Consider the following 17,109-nt stretch of genomic DNA (forward strand, 5'->3'; position numbering starts at 1 on the left):
CTGTTTTGTTCATGTTATACTATTTAAGTTATAAAATATCAAGTTTAAGAATGAATGTTACCCAAGGACTTTCACCCTATTCTGGAGAGATTTAATGTCTTTCCGGTTATATGCAGGACAGTTGAGTATTGTTAGGTGAAAGAAAAAATGTATCTTTTATTGTTTTATATTTAGGAATTAGGTATGGTTTAAGGTGATATGTATAGCTGCCAAGTTGACAAGGTTTGAACTGTCATGGTCAGGTTCATGTGTCAACTTGGCCAAGTGGTGGTACCAGTTTGGTTGGTTGGGCAAGTGCTGGCTTGTCTTTTCCTATGAGGACATTTCACAGAATTAAATCAAGATCATGTTGGCTGCATCCAGAGCTGATTCCATTTGTAATCAGCCAAGGCGAGTGTCTTCTACAATGAGTGATGCTTAATCTAATCACTGGAAGCCTTCTAAGAAGAATTCAGAAGACCCAGGCTCTCTTTCTGCTTTGACCAGTGAAACTCTCCTGTGGAGTTCATCCAGACCCTCCATCGGAATTGTCAGTTTCACAGCCTGTCCTGCAGATTTTGGGTTCTACATTCCCCCGGTTGCATGAGACAACTTTTATAAATTTCATGTTTACAAATATTTCCTGTTGACTCTGTTTCTCTAGAAAATCCTAACTAATACAACCCCAGTTTTGTTTATCCTTCTTCAGAGGAGATGGGTGTCAGTCTGAAGGAGGGGTTCATGATTAGTGCAATAATGGTCTGATTCCCCTTGGTTTAGGTATGGATATGTGATTCCTTTTTGGCCAGTAAAACTGATGGGCATTCTTTTCAGGGGTCTTATAAGGAGATATGTCTCAGTGGTAAAAGAGTCTTCTGATGAAAAAGAACTCTTACAATAAAAAGAAATTCCCCATTTTCTGTTTCCGGTCAAAGTCATCTCTGTGACCCGTGAAATTTTAGTTGCCATTTTGAAAGTATGATTTGGAACCAGCCTAAGAGGAGAAGTCAAAAAAATTAAAAGGAAGTTCTTGGTGAACTCTGAGCTCTGCTGAATTACCTGCCCTATATCCAGATTTTTTATATGATATAAATCTTAAAAGTCGCTGTACTGGTTTGAAAGGATGTTTGTAAAGCATTAATCCTAATCCCATTTTCTAAAGGAAACCGTTTTTTTCTAAACCCTATTCAGTATTATATGTTTGAAACTGTAATTAGATCATCTCCCTGTGGATGTGATTTAATTAAGAGTGGTTATTAAGCTCGGTTAGGTAGAGGCATGTCTTCATCCATTTGGGTGGGGTCTTGATTAGTTTCTGAAGTCCTATAAAAGAGGAAACATTTTGGGGCGGGCCACAGTGGCTCAGCAGGCAAGAATGCTCGCCTGCCATACCAGAGGACCCGGGTTCAGTTCCCGGTCTCTGCCCATGTGGGAAAAAAAAAGAGGAAACATTTTGGAGAAGGAAAGAGATTCAGAGAGAGCAGAGAATGCTGCAGCACCACAAAGTAGAGAGTTCACTTGCCAGCGTTTTGGAGATAAAGGAGGAAAATGCCTCCGGGGGAGCTTCATAAAACAGGAAGCCAGGAGAGAAAGCTAGCAGATGACGCTATGCTCGCCATGTGCTCTTCCAGCTGAGAGAGAAGCCCTGACTGTGTTCGCCATGTGCCTTCTCTCTTGAGAGAGAAACCCTGAACTTTGTTGGCCTTCTTGTACCAAGGTAGTTTTCCCTGGATGCCTTTGATTGGACATTTCTATAGACTTGTTTTAATTGGGACATTTTCTCTTCCTTAGGATTATAAATTAGCAACTTATTCAATTCCCCCTTTTAAAATCCCTTACTATAAATTATAATTATAAATTAGCAACTTATTCAATTCCCCTTTTTAAAATCCATTCTGTTTCTGGTATATTGCATTCTGGCAGCAGTAGGTAAAAGCATTCCAATTGATTTCCCAATTATTATTTCTCAGGGTTCTTTCTGAGTATAAACATTTTTATTTTTTAGGTCGTTTGCCTACTTCTTGTATGACAAGGGTGTAAATCCTTTTACTATTCTTATTGCTTTCATCTATGCTGATTTTTTGACTGTTTGGTTGGTTGGTTTTTCATTTGTTTGTTTGCTGACTTGTTTGGTAAGTGCATGGGCTGGGAATTGAACCTGGTTTCTAACATGGCAGGCAAGTATTCTTCCACTGAACTACCTTTGCACCCTCTATGCCTATTATTTTTGAAACCTGTATTAGCCTACATCTGTTACCAGAGCCAGAAAACACAAAAACTTTTATTCTAATTTGTTTTTGTATTAGAGATGTTGTAAGTTTACAGAAAAATCTTACAGAAAATACAAATTTCCCATATTGCCACCATATTAGTTACACTTTGCTTTACTGGGTTACCTTTGTTACAATTGGTGAAATCATATTATAATTGTCCTATTAACTATGGTCCACAGTTTCTCCTAGGGTGCATTTTATTTTCCCCATATACCACCGTTATTAAGACTGCATTAGTGCAATGCATTTGCTTAAATTCATGAACAAACATTTTTACGATCGTACTTTTAATTATTGTCTGCCATTTACAGTAGGGTTTATTATGTTGTATAATCCTACAATCCTATTTTTCTTTTATTTTTATTCTAGTAACATAAATATTACCTAAAATCTCCCCTTTAACCACATTTACTTATGTAATTCAGTGGTGTTAATTATATTCACGATGTTGTGCTACTATAACTACCATCAATTTCCAAAACTTTATAATCAATGCAGATAGAAATTCTGTACAATGTAAGCATTAGTTCCTATTCCTTACCCCCAGTCCAGCCTCTGGTAACATATTTTGTGGATTCCCAGTTTGCTTATTCTAGTTATTACACTCAGCATTATGTCCTCAAGGTTCATCCATGTTGTCACATGCTTCAGGACTTCATTCCTGCTTACTGCAGAGTAATATTCCATTGTATGTATATATCGCATTTTGTTTATCCATTCATCAGTTGATGGACACTTGGGTGATTTCTATCTTTTGGGAATTATGAATAATGCCATTATGAAGATCAGTCTGAAATGTCTGTTTGTGCCCCTGCTTTCAGATCTTCTGGGTACATACCAAGTAGCAGAATTATCTGGTGTAGGGGAAACTCGGTATTTAGTTTTCTGAGGAACCGCCAAACCATCCTCCATGGTACTATTTTACATTCCCACTAGCAGAGAATATATTTATATTTCTCCACATCTTCTCTTTTGTTTAATAGCAACCATTCTGATAGGTATGAGATGATATCTCATTGTGGTTATGATTTGCATTTCACTAATTGCTAGTTTAGGTGAGTATCTTTTCATGTGGTTTTTAGCCGTTGGTTATTGTCTCTTTGGAGAAAGTTCTATTCGTATTTTTTGCCCATTTTGTAATTGGGTTGTCTTTTAATTGTTGTGTTTGTAGAATTTCTTTTTATGTTCTGGATATCAGACCCGTATCACATATGTGGTTACCTATTACGTTCTCACATAAGTTGGCTACCTTTCCACCCTTTTGACAAAGTCCTTTGAAGCACAATATTCAGTCTTAAAGGAGGTTCCATTTATCTGCTTTTTCGTTCATTGCTTGTGCTTTGGGTGTTAGGTCTAAGAAACTACCTCCTATTATTAGGTCTTGAAGATGATTCCATATATTTTCTTCTAGGAATTTTATGGTACTGGCTCTTATATTCAGCTCTTTGATCTATTTAGGTGCATTTTTGTATAGGATGTGAGGTACCAGTCCTCTTTCGTTCCTTTGAATATGGTATCCACTTCACCATTTATTGAAGAGACTCCTCAAAAATAAAAATAAGGAGAAACACCAGCACTCCTGTAGCTAACCCTGACAATTACCTTCATTCACAGTCCTTTATAATTAAACCATGGTGGGGCAAATGAGTAAAAGCAGGAGAGGGGCCACTTCTTTTAAACATTTTGCAACAATCGAGATACTAGTGTTGCTTTACATAACAGCAAATCAGGACAAGACAGATTTGCTATGTGCATTTAATCACGAGAGGGCTGAAAATGTCTGGCCTTTTATTCTGTAATGTTTCTAAGACTGTGTCCATTAAATGCAAACAAAAAAGAAAGAAGTCTTGGCAGAGCAAGAGAAGTGATGCGCACTTGATGATCGGGTCCATTTAAATGTTATTCATGGCATATAGCCTAGACCATATTCTAGTTGTTTCTGTGGCTTGGGCTTTGTTGGTCTTCCATTGCTCTACCTCATCATTTGTTTTATGGATCATCTGGATTGGGAGCACTTAGCCTGTATCAGTAGCAGAACTGTGCGGATCTGTAGTTCTGGGGGGGGCAATTATCTTTCAAAATATTTAAACATATTCTTCCCAACTTATCTATATTAGGGTGGTACATTTTGGTCATGAAACATACTTTAGGGGCTGCCATTAGATATTCTTCTGGAAGGAATAGTTCACGTTTAAAAGTCCCTCCCTCAAAAGGGGAATCTTGGGGGCCAGCAATGACTACATGAAAATAACTGGTGTTGCTCTCATGTGGTTCTGCTCTAATATTGGGAACTGGTTCTGGCAGCAAACACTGGGTTTGATAAACCTGCAGGGCAACCTGCCCATATTATCAGATCCCAAGTTTGGCATCTTTATAATAAGCTTTTTAAATTCTTTTTCTTTTGTTTCTGGCTTATTTTGCATCACATAATGACCCCCAGCTTCATTCACTTAGTTGCATACCTCATAATGTAATAAGATTTTAAAATTAGGAGGTATGAGTCCTCTCATTTCATTCTTTTTCAAAATATTGGCTATTCAAGGCCCCTTTCTCTTTCAAATAAATCTGACAACGATTCCAGTTCTGCAAAGTAGGTTGTTGAAAGTTTGATTGATATAGCATTGACTCTTTCGACCAGTTTGTGTAGAATTGACATTTTAATGACATTTTGTTTTCCTATCCATGAACACAGAATGTCTTTCTACTTACTTAGATTTTTTACGATTTCTTTTAACAGTGTTTTGTAATGTTCTGTGTACAGGTCCATCATTAGTTACATTTTATTCCTAGATTCTTATTTCTTTTAGTTGGTATTGTGAATAGAATTTTTTTCTTAATTAGCTCCTCAGCACATTTCTAGTGTATAGAAGCACTACAGATTTTTGCTTCTTAATCTCTTACCTTGCCACTTTACTGAATTCGTTTATTAGCTCAAGTAGCTGTGTCTAGTTTTCTTCAGAATTTTCCAAATATAGGATCATGTCATCTGCAAATAATGGTAGTTTTACTTCTTCCTTTCCAGTTTGGATACCTTTTATTTCTTTTTCTTGCCTATTTATTCAAGCTAGATTTTCTAGCTAAAAGTTTGAGTGGAATTTTTTCCTTAATTGTCTCCTCAAGTCACTGCTTGCATATAAAAAAACATTAGTGATTTTTGCACATTAGTCTTCTATCCTGCCACTTTGCTTGATTTGCTCAAGAAGCTTTGTGGTAGATCTCAGGATTTTTCAAGTGTTTATCGTGTCATCTGCAAATTAAGAGTTTTACCTCTCCTTTCCTGTTTGAATGTCTTTTATTTCTTTTTACTGCCTGTTTGCTCTTGCTAGAACTTCTAGTACAGTGTTGAATAATTGTGGTGACAGAGGGCATCCTTTTCTTGTTCCTGATCTTAAGGGAAGGCTTTCAGTCTCTCACTGTTGAGTATAATTCTGGCTGTGGGTTTTTCATACATGCCTTTTTATCCTATTGAAGTTTCCTTCGATTCTTACCTTTTGGAGTGTTTTTATCAGAAAAGGATATTGAATTTTATTGAATGCTTTTTCAGCATCAATTAAAATATCATGTAATTTTTCCCTTTTGATTTGTTAATGTGCTGTATTACACTGATTGATTTTCTTGTGTTGAAACCACCCTGGCATTCCTGGTATAGATCCCACTTGGTCGTGGTGTATAATTCGTTTAATGTATGGTTGGATTCAATTTGCGGGTATTTTGTTGAGAATTTTCCCATGTATATTCATTAGGGAAATTGGCTGTAGCATCATTACCCAGTTTTGGTGTTAGTGATGTTAGTGTCATAAAATGAGTTAGGTAGTGTTCCTTTTCCTCGATTTTTTGTAAGAGTTTAAGCAGGACTGATGTTAGTTCTCTTTGGAATGTTTGATAAAATTCCCCAGTGAAGAAAATGTGGAGCTGTGCTCCAGTAGCCAAGTTTCTTGAAGATAATTGTATGATGATATATGGCTGTTGCATTGTGACTGTGTGGTTGTGAGAGCCTTGTGTCTGATGCTCCTTTTGTCTACCTTATCGACGGACAAGTAAAATGTATGGATTAAAAATAAATAGGGCGGGCCGCGGTGGCTCAGCGGGCAAGCGTGCTTGCCTGCCGTGCCGGAGGACCCCGGTTCGATTCCCGGCCCCAGCCCATGTAAAAAACAAACAAATAAACAAAATATAATAAAACAAGAAAATGTTTAAAAATGTTTCCCTTTCTTCCTCCCTTCCATCCTTCCTTCCTTCTCTGTCTTTCCTTCCCTTCCTCCCTCTCTCTTAAAAAAAAAAAATAAATAAATAAATAAATAAATAAATAAATAATAGGGGGAACAAATGTTAAAATAAATTTAGTAGATTGAAATGCTGGTGTTCGGTGAAGGTGAGGGGTAAGGGGTATGGTATGTGTGAATTTTTTTCTGTTTTCTTTATTGCTTTTTCTGAATTGATGCAGATGTTCTAAGAAATGGTCATGATGATGAATATACAACTATGTAATGATAGTGTGAGTTATTGATTATATAACAAGAACGGAATGATCATAGAATAAGATTGTTTGCATTTGTATGTGGTTATGTATCATACATAAATAATAAATTAATTTTAAAAAATTCCCCAGTGAAGCCATTCTGGCCCCAGGCTTTTCTTAGTAGAAAGGTTTTTGATGACTGATGGGATCTTTTTACTTGTGATTGGTTTGTTGAGATTTATTTCTTCTCAACTCAGTGTGGGTTGTTTATGTTTCTAGGAATTTGTCCATTTCATCTGAGTTTTCTAGTTTGTGGGAGTATGTTAGTTCATAGTATCCTCATAATTTTTTAGAAAATTTCTTCAGGGTCTGTGGTAACAACCCCCCTCTCATTTCTGATTTTATTTGCATCCTCTCTCTTTTTGGCTTTGTTAGCCCAGCTAGGGGTACCTTGATTTTATTCATTTTCTCAAAGAGTCAACTTTTGTTTTTTTAATCCAGTGTTTTTTATCCTTTGTTTTTTTGTTCTCCAGTTCTTTATTTCTGCTCTGATCTTTGCTATATATCTTCCTCTATTTGCTTTGGGGTTAATTTGCTCTCTCTAGTTCCTCCAGGTGAGCAGTTAAGTCCTCGATTTTTACTCTTTCTTCTTTTTTAATATTGATATTAGAGCACTGTGTTTTCCTCTCAGCATTGTCTTTGCTGCATCCTGTAAGTACTGATACGTTGTATTCTCATTTTCATTCGTCTCTAGATATTTACCTGTTTCTCTTACAATTTCTTCCTTGACCCACTAATTATTTAAGAGTGCATTCTTTAATCTCTGTATATTTGTGAAAGTTCCAGTTCTTTGGTGTTATTGATTTCCATCTTTATTCTGTTGTGATTTTTACAGTCTTTTGAAAGTCATAAAGACCTGTTTTGTAACCCAGTATATGATCTATCTTGGAGAATGTTCCGTGAATACTAGAGACGTATGTATAGCCTCTTGTTTGGGGGTGTAACGATCTGTATACGTCTGTTAGGTCTAATTCATTTATCAAGTTGTTTAAGTTCTCTGTTTCCTTGTTGATTCTATGCCTGGTTGTTCTATTTACAGTAGAGAAGTGGTGTATTGAAGTGTCCCAGTATTATTATTGAAACCTCTATTGCTCTCTACAGGTTTAACGATGTTTGCCTCATATGCTTTGGAACTCCTTGTTTGAAAACATAAACGTTGACTTCTTTTTTCTTGGTGAATTGTTAATATGTAGTGTCGCTCCTTGTCTCTTATGATATCTGTACTCTAAAGTCTATTTTATCTAATATTAGTATAGCTACTCCTGTTTTCATTTGGTTACAGCTTGCATAGAATATCTTATTCCATCCTTTCACTTTCAGTCTGTATTTGTGTCTAAGATGTATCTCTTGTAAGCAGCCTATAGATGGATCATATTTCTTAATTCATTCTGCCAATCTGTATCATTTCATTGGTGAGTTTAGTCCATTAACATTCAACGTTTGTTTTACTGTCAAGACATTTCTTGAATCTACCGTCTTATCTTTTGATTTTTATTTGTCAAATCTATTTAGTCTTTTCCCTCTTTCTCTTTTTGTCCTTTAAGTTACTCTTACTGGTACTCTTTAATTCTTTGCCCTCCTCCAGATCTCACTCTCCTGTCTTTTTTTTCCAGCCAGCAGAATTCCCTTTAGTATTTCTTATAGGGTTGGTCTCTTGTTGACAAATTCTCTCAGCCTTTGTGAAACTTTTAATCTCTCCCTCACTTTTTTTTTTAAGTTTAGCCATTTTACTGTTTTTTTCTAATATTTGGCTATTTTGCAGAGTGCAGAGATGCGCATTTTTTCTTTTTAAATTGTGGTAACACATATATGACATAAAACTACCCATCTGGATCAGTCACAAGCATATAATTCAGTTGCACTGATCACATTCTCAAAGTTGTGCTTCCCTCACACCAGCCATCAGTAGAACTTCCCATCACCCCAAACAGAAACTTCACCCATGAAGCATTAACTCCTCATTCCCTCACCACCATCACCTGTACTCCGTATTTTGTCTCAGTGAGTTTGTATATTCTAACCGTTTCATATGAATGGAATCATATAATAACTGTCCTTCTGTGTCTGACTTACTTCACTGAAATGATGTCTTCAGGGTTCATCCATGTTGTAGCATGCATTGGATCTTCAGTCCCTTTTATGGCTGAATAATAATCCATGGTATGAATATATCACTTATTGTTTACCCATTCAACTTTTGAGGGACACTTGGGTTGCTTCCGTCTTTGGCCATCGTGAATAATGTTGCTCTTAACACTGATTACAGACAGTTTTCTGAGTCTCTGTTTACAACTCTTGGCATATCTTCATAAAAGTCAGATTACAGATCATATGATATTCTATGTTTAATATAATATTCTGTGTTTAACTCTCTGAGGAACCGCCAACTGCTTTCCACAGTGGCTATATCACTTACATCCCCACGAACAACATAGGAAGATTCTCTCTGTTGATTCTACTGTTTTTCTGTACTCTGTTTTATTTATCTCTGCTTTTATCTATTATTTTCTTCCTTCAGGACTCTTTGAATTTAGTTTGCTTTTCTTTTCCTAATTCTTCTCAGTGTGAAGGTAGGCTGCTGATTTCAGGTCCTTTTTTTTTTTTTTTTTTTAACTTTTTGTTTATTGTACAATATAACCTATATACAAAAAGGCGATAATTTTCCAAGTACATTTCAACAAGTAATTATGGAGCAGATTTCAAAGTTTGGTATGGATTATAGTTCCATAATTTTTCATTTTTTCTTTTAATTGTTCTAAGGTACTGGAGGACGATAGAAATATCAATATAATGATTCAGCAATCATACTCATTTGTTAGATCCTCTCTTCTCTGTTTATACTCCTCCTCTTCTTTAAATGACATATATCCATAAAAGCAATAAATTTCAAAGTACATCACAGCAGTTACTGTAGAACAAATCTCAGAGTTTGGTATGGGTTACAATTCCACAATTTTAGGTTTTTATTTCTACCTGTTATAAGGTATTGGAGGCTAAAAGTGAGATCTTTTTAAATGTAGCATTCACAGCTACAGATTTCTCTCTGAGCCATAACTTTGCTGCATCCAATAAGTTTTGGTTTTTTGTGTCTTTGTTCATCTAAGGATATTTCCTAATATTCCTTGTGATTTCTTTTTTGACCCATTGGTTGTTTAAATAAGAGTATTTTATTTAATTTCTCCATATTAAATATGGATTTATCCCTCTGGTACTGATTTCTAGCCTTGTTCCATCATGGTCAGAGAAGATAGTTGATATGATTTCAAATAGAGCTTTTAAAGCTCTGTTTTCTTACTAATCTCCTGTTTAGATGTTTTATATACTGCAGGCATACCCAGAAATACTGTAAGTTCAGTTCCAGACCACTATAATAAAGCAAATACCACTGTAAAGCAAGACACGTGAATTTTGGGATTTCCTGGTTATGTAAAGTTGTGTTTAATCTGTACTGTAGTCTGTTAAGTGTACAATAGCATATCTAAAAAAATGTACGTATCTTAATTTAAAAGTCTTTTATTGCTAAAAAAAAATGCTAACCATCATTTGAACCTTCAGAGAATTGTGGTCTTCTTGCTAATGGAGGGTCTTGCCTTCATTCTGATAGCTACTGTTAGAAAGAAAGCCCCTCCGATTGTGGAGAAGAAAAGAATTAATTCACAAGCTTGCAAGAATGGGCATGCAGCCCAAAAAAATGGTGGCTGGTGCACCAAGCAGCTGAAAGCAGTGGTATTTATTCCCTAAGCCTAGCACATATGTCCCTCCCCTGTTTCTCTGCTGGTTGAGTACTCCAGAGGTTACAGCCTATGCGTACAGTCGAAGTAATTCACATTTCCCGCTGATGCTTCCCACTTTTGATTACGCATTACATTTCAGTGACCATAGCCGTTACTCATTTAAACTTGTTTCTTCCTATTTGGCACCAATTCTAGACTTGCATCAGAGGTGCTCTCTCCTTTCCCTAATTGCAAGACTGACTTGAAGTGTCCTGCAGCCCTTTCCTGTGCCATCTTGTGTGAAAGCTAAATTTAGCTTTATTCTTATACTGCTGACTAAGGATGGTGGTGCCTGAAGGTTGGGGTGAAGTTTGTTGCATTGATTGACTCTCCTTTTAACAATAGATTTCTCTGTAGCATGTGATACTGTTTCATGACAGTTTACCCATAGACATTTCTTTCAAAATTTGAATCAATCCTCTCAAACCCTGCTGCTGCTATATCAACTCAGTTGATGTAATATTCTAAGTCCTTTGTTTTAATTTCACAATGTTTACAGCATATTCACTAGGGTATCTCAAGAAACCACTTTTTTTTCTCATCTATAGGACTCATCTCCCTCACTTTTGAAGGACATCTGGGCTGGAAGTCTTCTTTTGGGATATCATACCACTGCCTTCTTGCTTCCAGGGTGCCTTTTGGGTAGTCCAAACTCAAGTGTATGTGGTGTGTTAGTTAATTCAGTTGTCAACCTGGCCAGGTGATGGTACCTAGTTCTGTTGCTATGGACATGAACCAGTGGTACGTGAACCTCATCTGTTGCTCATTACATCTGCAGTCAGCTAAGAGGTGTGCCTGCTGTAATGAATGATGTTTGATTTAATTGGCTGGTGCTTAAATGAGAGAGTTCAACATAGCATAGTCCAGGCAGCTCAGTGTACCTCATCTCAGCACTCAGAGCTCAGCCCGGGCCTTTGGAGATGCAGAAAGAAATCACCCCGGGTAAAGTTGTTGGAACCCAGAGGCCCAGAGAGAAGGCCAGCAGAGATCACCCTGTACCTTCCCACATAAGACAGAACCTCACTTGAAAGTTAACTGCCTTTCCTCTGAAGAGCTAATGAAGTAAATCCCCTTTTATTAAAAGCCAATCCTTCTCTGGTGTGTTGCATTCCGGCAGCTAGCAAACTACAACAGATTTGGTACTCGGAGTGGGGTGGTGCTGCAGTTTGCAAATACCAGATATGTTAGAATGGTTTTTTGGATGGCTAAGGGGAAGATTTTGGTGAAACTATGAAGAAAATGATGGAGAAGTCTTGGAGTGCTTGAAGAGACTGTTGGTGTAAACAGAACCTGTGCCAATCTGGAGAAAGGGAGACACAAAGGGACAAATTGAAGTTTGCAGAGTGAGAACCATGGAAGCTCAGGTCTGAAGCCAAGAAACCTCAGCCAGGAGAGTGGACACACCCATATACATGGAGAGGGTGAGTTTGCCCTGAGGGCAGAGGATAAGCCTCCTATCTCCTTGCAGTGGAAGAGTTGTGTCGCCTCAGGCCTTTGAGAAGGTACAGCACGCTCCTTGGGAACTGGGGAGAGCCTGGCTGCCTCCACAAGGATAAATGACTTTCAGACTTTGAAATCCAGTGGTGTTTGCCCTGCAGGTTTTCCTTCCAATTTCTCCCTATGGATCCTGTGACTGTCCCTCCTTTGCCTGTTGGCACCAGAGAACTCATTTTGAGATTCATAGGTCCACAACTAGAAGAGAATAAAATTTTTGCACCTTAATATTGTTTATGGTGACGCGTATAGTTGCCAAGTTGACAAGGGGTGAACATACAGTAGTTAGATTCAGTTGTCAACTAGGCCAGGTGACGGTACCTAGTTCTATTGCTGTGGACATGAGCCAATGGCATGTGAACCTCATCTGTTGCTCATTACATCTGCAGTCAGCCAAGAGACGTGCCTGCTGTAATGAATGATGTTTGACTTAATTGGCTGGTTCTTGAATGAGAGAGTTCAACGTAGCACAGTGTACCTTGTCTCAGCACTTGCAGCTCAGCCCAGGACTTTGGATATGCAGAAAGGAATCACCCTGGGAAAAATTGTTGGAACCCAGAGGCCCGGAGAGAAGGCCAGCAGAGATCCCCCTGTGCCTTCCCACGTAAGAAAGAACCTCAGATGAAAGCTAGCTGCCTTTCCTCTGAAGAACTAACGAAATAAATCCCCTTTTATTAAAAGCCAATCCGTCCCTGGTGTGTTGCATTCCAGGAGCTAGCAAACTAGAACATGCGGTTTCCCTTATTTAGTGAACTGCCTTTGTCTTGCTTACTTTCAGGACTTTCTGCTTCTGTTCAACATTTGACAGACTGATTAATGTTTCTTGGAGTGGGCCTATTTGGATTATTCTATATGTCTTCTGTAAGGTTTGGGAAGTTTTCTCCCATTATCTCCTCAACTCATCTTCCTATCACCTACTCTTCTCCTCCTGGGACACTGATGATTCTTATGTTTGTGCACTTCTTGTTGTACGACATATCCCTGAGATCCGACTAAGATTTTTCCATCTTTGTTGTCTTGTTATTTTGTGTATTTGAATTCAATTGTCCTGTTCTCTATTTTGCTTAATCTTTCTTTTGCCTCTTCATATCTGCTGCTGTGTGTCTCTAGTATGTATTTTTTCTTTAAAAAATTTTTTTTTGTTTTCTTTTTCTAGTATATTTTTAATTTGCTCTGTGAGGTCTAGTTTTCTGTTTAGACTTTCATATTCTTCTTTATGCTCGTCTTGTGTTTTCTTGATACGCTTTATGTAATTAGCCATCATTTGAAATAAATTCAAATAATTGAATTTATTTTAGAGATTTGTATGAATATCTTTGCTTAATTGTTCCAAAGTCTGTGTTTCCTCTGGTATTTTAATTTGGTCATTTGGCTAGGCCATATGTGCTTGCATCTTCATGTGCTTTGTGATTTTCTGTTGGCTTTGCAGCATTTGGTTATCTTGATAGGGTTACTTTGAAAGTTGATTTCCCTCAGTCATCTAAGGTTTTGTTTTTGCTTGTGTTTGTGTTGAATGTCTTCTTTTGCACTTAAGTTCGTTAGTAATTACCCACCAAACCAAAGTGGACCTCATGCAGGGAATGCAACTCTACTTGAGGATTTGTTTGAAAGTAGACAGAGAAGCAGTTTGCCAGATCGCACTTTCCGTGTCTTTAGCAAATGGTGCTCTTGGGCTTCCTCTTCCCCTCAGGCCCACCTCTGCCCTTTGCAACAGCCAGGTCGCAGCTGGGTGAACTTGGTGGAGACCCGTATAGTTTCAGCCAGGATCACTGATCCTAGTACCTGCTGAAAGCTGCCCGTCCCGGGGCTGGCATGTGGGCAGTGTGCTTATCATCAGGCTTCTGGTGGCACCCAGGCTCCCGTTTGAAATGACCTTGGCATGCAGGACTGGGTATGTCAGTTCTACCTGTTTACGGCCAGCGTGGAAATGCCTGCTGGCTTGGTGGGACATGGTACGTGGGGCATGGGGCACATGGGTGGCAGCTTGTGGACACTGGGGCACAGGGCTTGGGAATGCAGGGTGTCACTTGCTTCGTCTCCCTGTCTGTGCTCTCCTGAGGGTTCTGGGCCTTCGTATAAAAAGGGAAATGGTAGGCTCTGTGCACTAGCTGAATGGTCTCTATGAGCAGGAAAAGCAAGTTTGCTGGTTTTCGTGTTCCCCAAGTGAACTCTGAACTATAGCTCTGAGGGGACTCATATCCCAAGGTAGCTGTCAGGGCAGCTACTTTCCTGGGCACATCCTCCTATCCCCAGTGGAGTCCAACCCAGCCTACTCACACAATCCTCTGCATCCCCATTCCTCAGCTTTTTCATCCAGGACCTCCCTATATAGTGTAGAAGACCCTCTCAGGTCAGTTTATACCCTGGAACTGCTGTTCAGGTCGTTTTTCTGTCATTTCTTTAGTTGTTCCTTGGAGCAGGGGTGAACACAGTCTATTCTATTCCACCACCTTGCTGAAAGTTAATATTGCCCTTTTATGTTCTATTGTTTTACCTCCAGGAGAAGCCTTCCTCTGTCCCTTTTCCAGGAATCTTAATGTGTTCTGTTTGTTTTATGCAGACTTCTCTCCCTAGCTCCTACAATTTAAATTTTTCCTCACTCACTGCCCCTTTTTCATTATACTTTTCAGTTCTGGAACTTGTCCTCTGTTACAGCAGTCCCCTCTTCATTTCTTGTGAAGCTTTTCTGCCAGTGGTTTATACCCCTTTGGGGTGTCTTGCTCAAGAGAGCCAGATGGGGTCAGTTCAGAAACATCTGTTTTGCTTTTAGGTGGTCTAGCAAACAGACTGTGTTGAGTGTATGAATCTGTTGCCAATCGTCCCTTTTTTCCCTCTGGGAGCACTTCTGTATATGGTACCCCTCAGCCTCTTATGTTCTCCCCTGAGTCTCTATGGACTTGGGTCCCTGTTCTTCATAGCACAGGGTTCTAAATTATACTGTGAATGGCTCTGTAGTCTGCATCTGCGGCAGAAGAGACTCAGGATGCAAATCTCTTAGCTGATTTTGATGGGGTTTTTCTTTTTCTTCAATTCAGCATTTGTGGAGTCCTTCTCTAGTCTCCATTGTACTCCAGAATTGCAAGCCAAGTAAGATTTGTCCTTTTATTGATTCTGAGAGGAAATTTTTCCAGGGGATGGCTTATGTTGCATTGTTGATGCTTTTACCTCACAAAGAACTTTTTTCATAGTTGTAAGACTGTTCACTTATGTTTTCAGCTCCAGCCTGTTTGATTTATTGACTTTCCTTTAAGTTTGGAGTTAACAGCTGCCTTGAGAGACCAGTTAGTAGGCTATTGCAGTAATTCATTCAATTATTTTTGTGTCATGTATCATGGTAGAAACTATAGATGTGGTGAGAAATGCGTGTGTGTATTTTCCTTTAGAACAATTAGATTTATTTTATGTACGTGTTATTATACAGTTTATTTTGTTTTATAGATATCTTCCCAGGTCATTGTACATATATGTCTACATATTCTTTTTAATTGCTGCATAAATAGATTCTGTATCTCTCTTTGTGTGGTGATGAGATTTGTTAATAGGTTGAAGGTCTCGTGAGATGGAAACTGAACTTTGTTTCCATAAACAAAGTTACTGAACTTTGAACATGATATCAAATAGGCAGTTCAATATACAAGTCAGGTGTTCTGTGGAGTGTCTGGGCTTGAAAGGGAAATTGGGCATTTGTCTCTGTAGAGTTGGTAGTTAAAGCCATGAGATCAGATAAGATATCCTGGTATGTCTGTTTAAAAGGAGAAGCATCTATAAATGATCCCTGGGATGTTTCAGTATCTGGGAGCTAAAGAGAAACCAGAAGACAGCTGAAGAGCAGCAACCAGTAAGATATAAAGGAATCAGGAGAAGGTTGTATCACTGGAATCCAGTCAAGAAAATATTTGAAGGAAATGGAGCAAGTGTTGGGGTGTATGGTAGTTACAAGTAATTTAGTTATACACATATTAAGTTTGGAATATCTATTAGACATCCAAATGGAGAGATCAGGTAATTAAACATGTAAACCTGATGCTGATGGGAGATTCTACACTGGAGATAAAATTAGCAAGTTGTCAGCTTTCTGATACTTTGAGGAATCTGGTCTTGGCACAGAGTCAGCAAGGAGAGCAGGGAAAGAACTTCTCCCCTGAGAATGCAGCATACAAAGTTTTCTTTATGTGAGTTCATCTTTAAGGATCTTTCTTAGTCCATATTTCAGTGGTTCTCAAAGTGTGGTCTTAGACTGGCAGCATTAGGCATCAAATGGGATCATGATAGAAATGCAGATTCTTGGACCTAACAATCTGGTATTTCTTACCTATGCAAAAATTTTAGAACCACTGTACTAGGTAGGGAGTTTCACTCAGAGATTCAGCTTTGCATTTACTTCTGCCAGGACTCCTTGGGGTAGCATAGCTCTGTACAATTTTTTTCTTTTTCTTTTTTTTAAATTAATTTCTAAGCTTGCAGGTTCACAGACAATTGGTTGGTGAAAATTTGAACCCAAAGCCTGGTTATGAGAGGCTAATTTGTAGTTCAAATTCTCAGAGGAGAAATCCCCATTTCCATGCCATACAGAACAGATATATTTCCTTGTTTACTCTGTTAGTAGGCTGACTTTTTCTAACCTTTTTATTGAAAGTATAGCACTTTGAAAGTTTTGACTTTATGCAGTGGTCTCATTAAGGCCTTATCTTATTTTTTCCTGGTAGCATCAAAAACAAATCTGATCTGTTTTTCAGTTTCCTTAGTTTCTGGTTCTTAGGGAAGCATTTAAATAATGTTGTATTAAGTCATTATTTCTAGGTGTTTATACCAGTATTTTCTCATTTAAGCCATGGTTTTGTCAGAAGTCTTTATAGTTACTTTATTTTATTAAAAGTTTATAATACTTATGTTCTTTTCTATACTATAGTGGTCTTTCATGATGTGTGCTAGGTTGATTCTAATAACTGAAAACCAGTAAATATTTAGCCATATATTATTCACAACGGAAACAAGTAGTGTGATTGGTTCATGGAGAAGGTAATATAATCCTCTACTATACCTTCCCCCACTAAAGAATACTTTAAGTGAC

At 38.0% G+C, this 17,109-nt stretch overlaps 1 protein-coding gene and 1 pseudogene across 19 annotated transcripts in view; one reads left to right on the forward strand and one right to left on the reverse strand.

Moving 5' to 3' along the window:
- The window catches only part of RNF38 (ring finger protein 38), a 218,604-nt gene that overhangs the window by 143,346 nt on the left and 58,149 nt on the right, over window positions 1–17,109 (forward strand). The gene's annotated exons all lie outside the window — the stretch shown is intronic.
- LOC143674078 (ubiquitin-conjugating enzyme E2 N pseudogene) lies at window positions 4,145–4,621 on the reverse strand (annotated as a pseudogene).

This window comes from Tamandua tetradactyla, chromosome 2, assembly GCF_023851605.1.
Source record: "Tamandua tetradactyla isolate mTamTet1 chromosome 2, mTamTet1.pri, whole genome shotgun sequence".
NCBI classification, from domain to species: domain Eukaryota; kingdom Metazoa; phylum Chordata; class Mammalia; order Pilosa; family Myrmecophagidae; genus Tamandua; species Tamandua tetradactyla.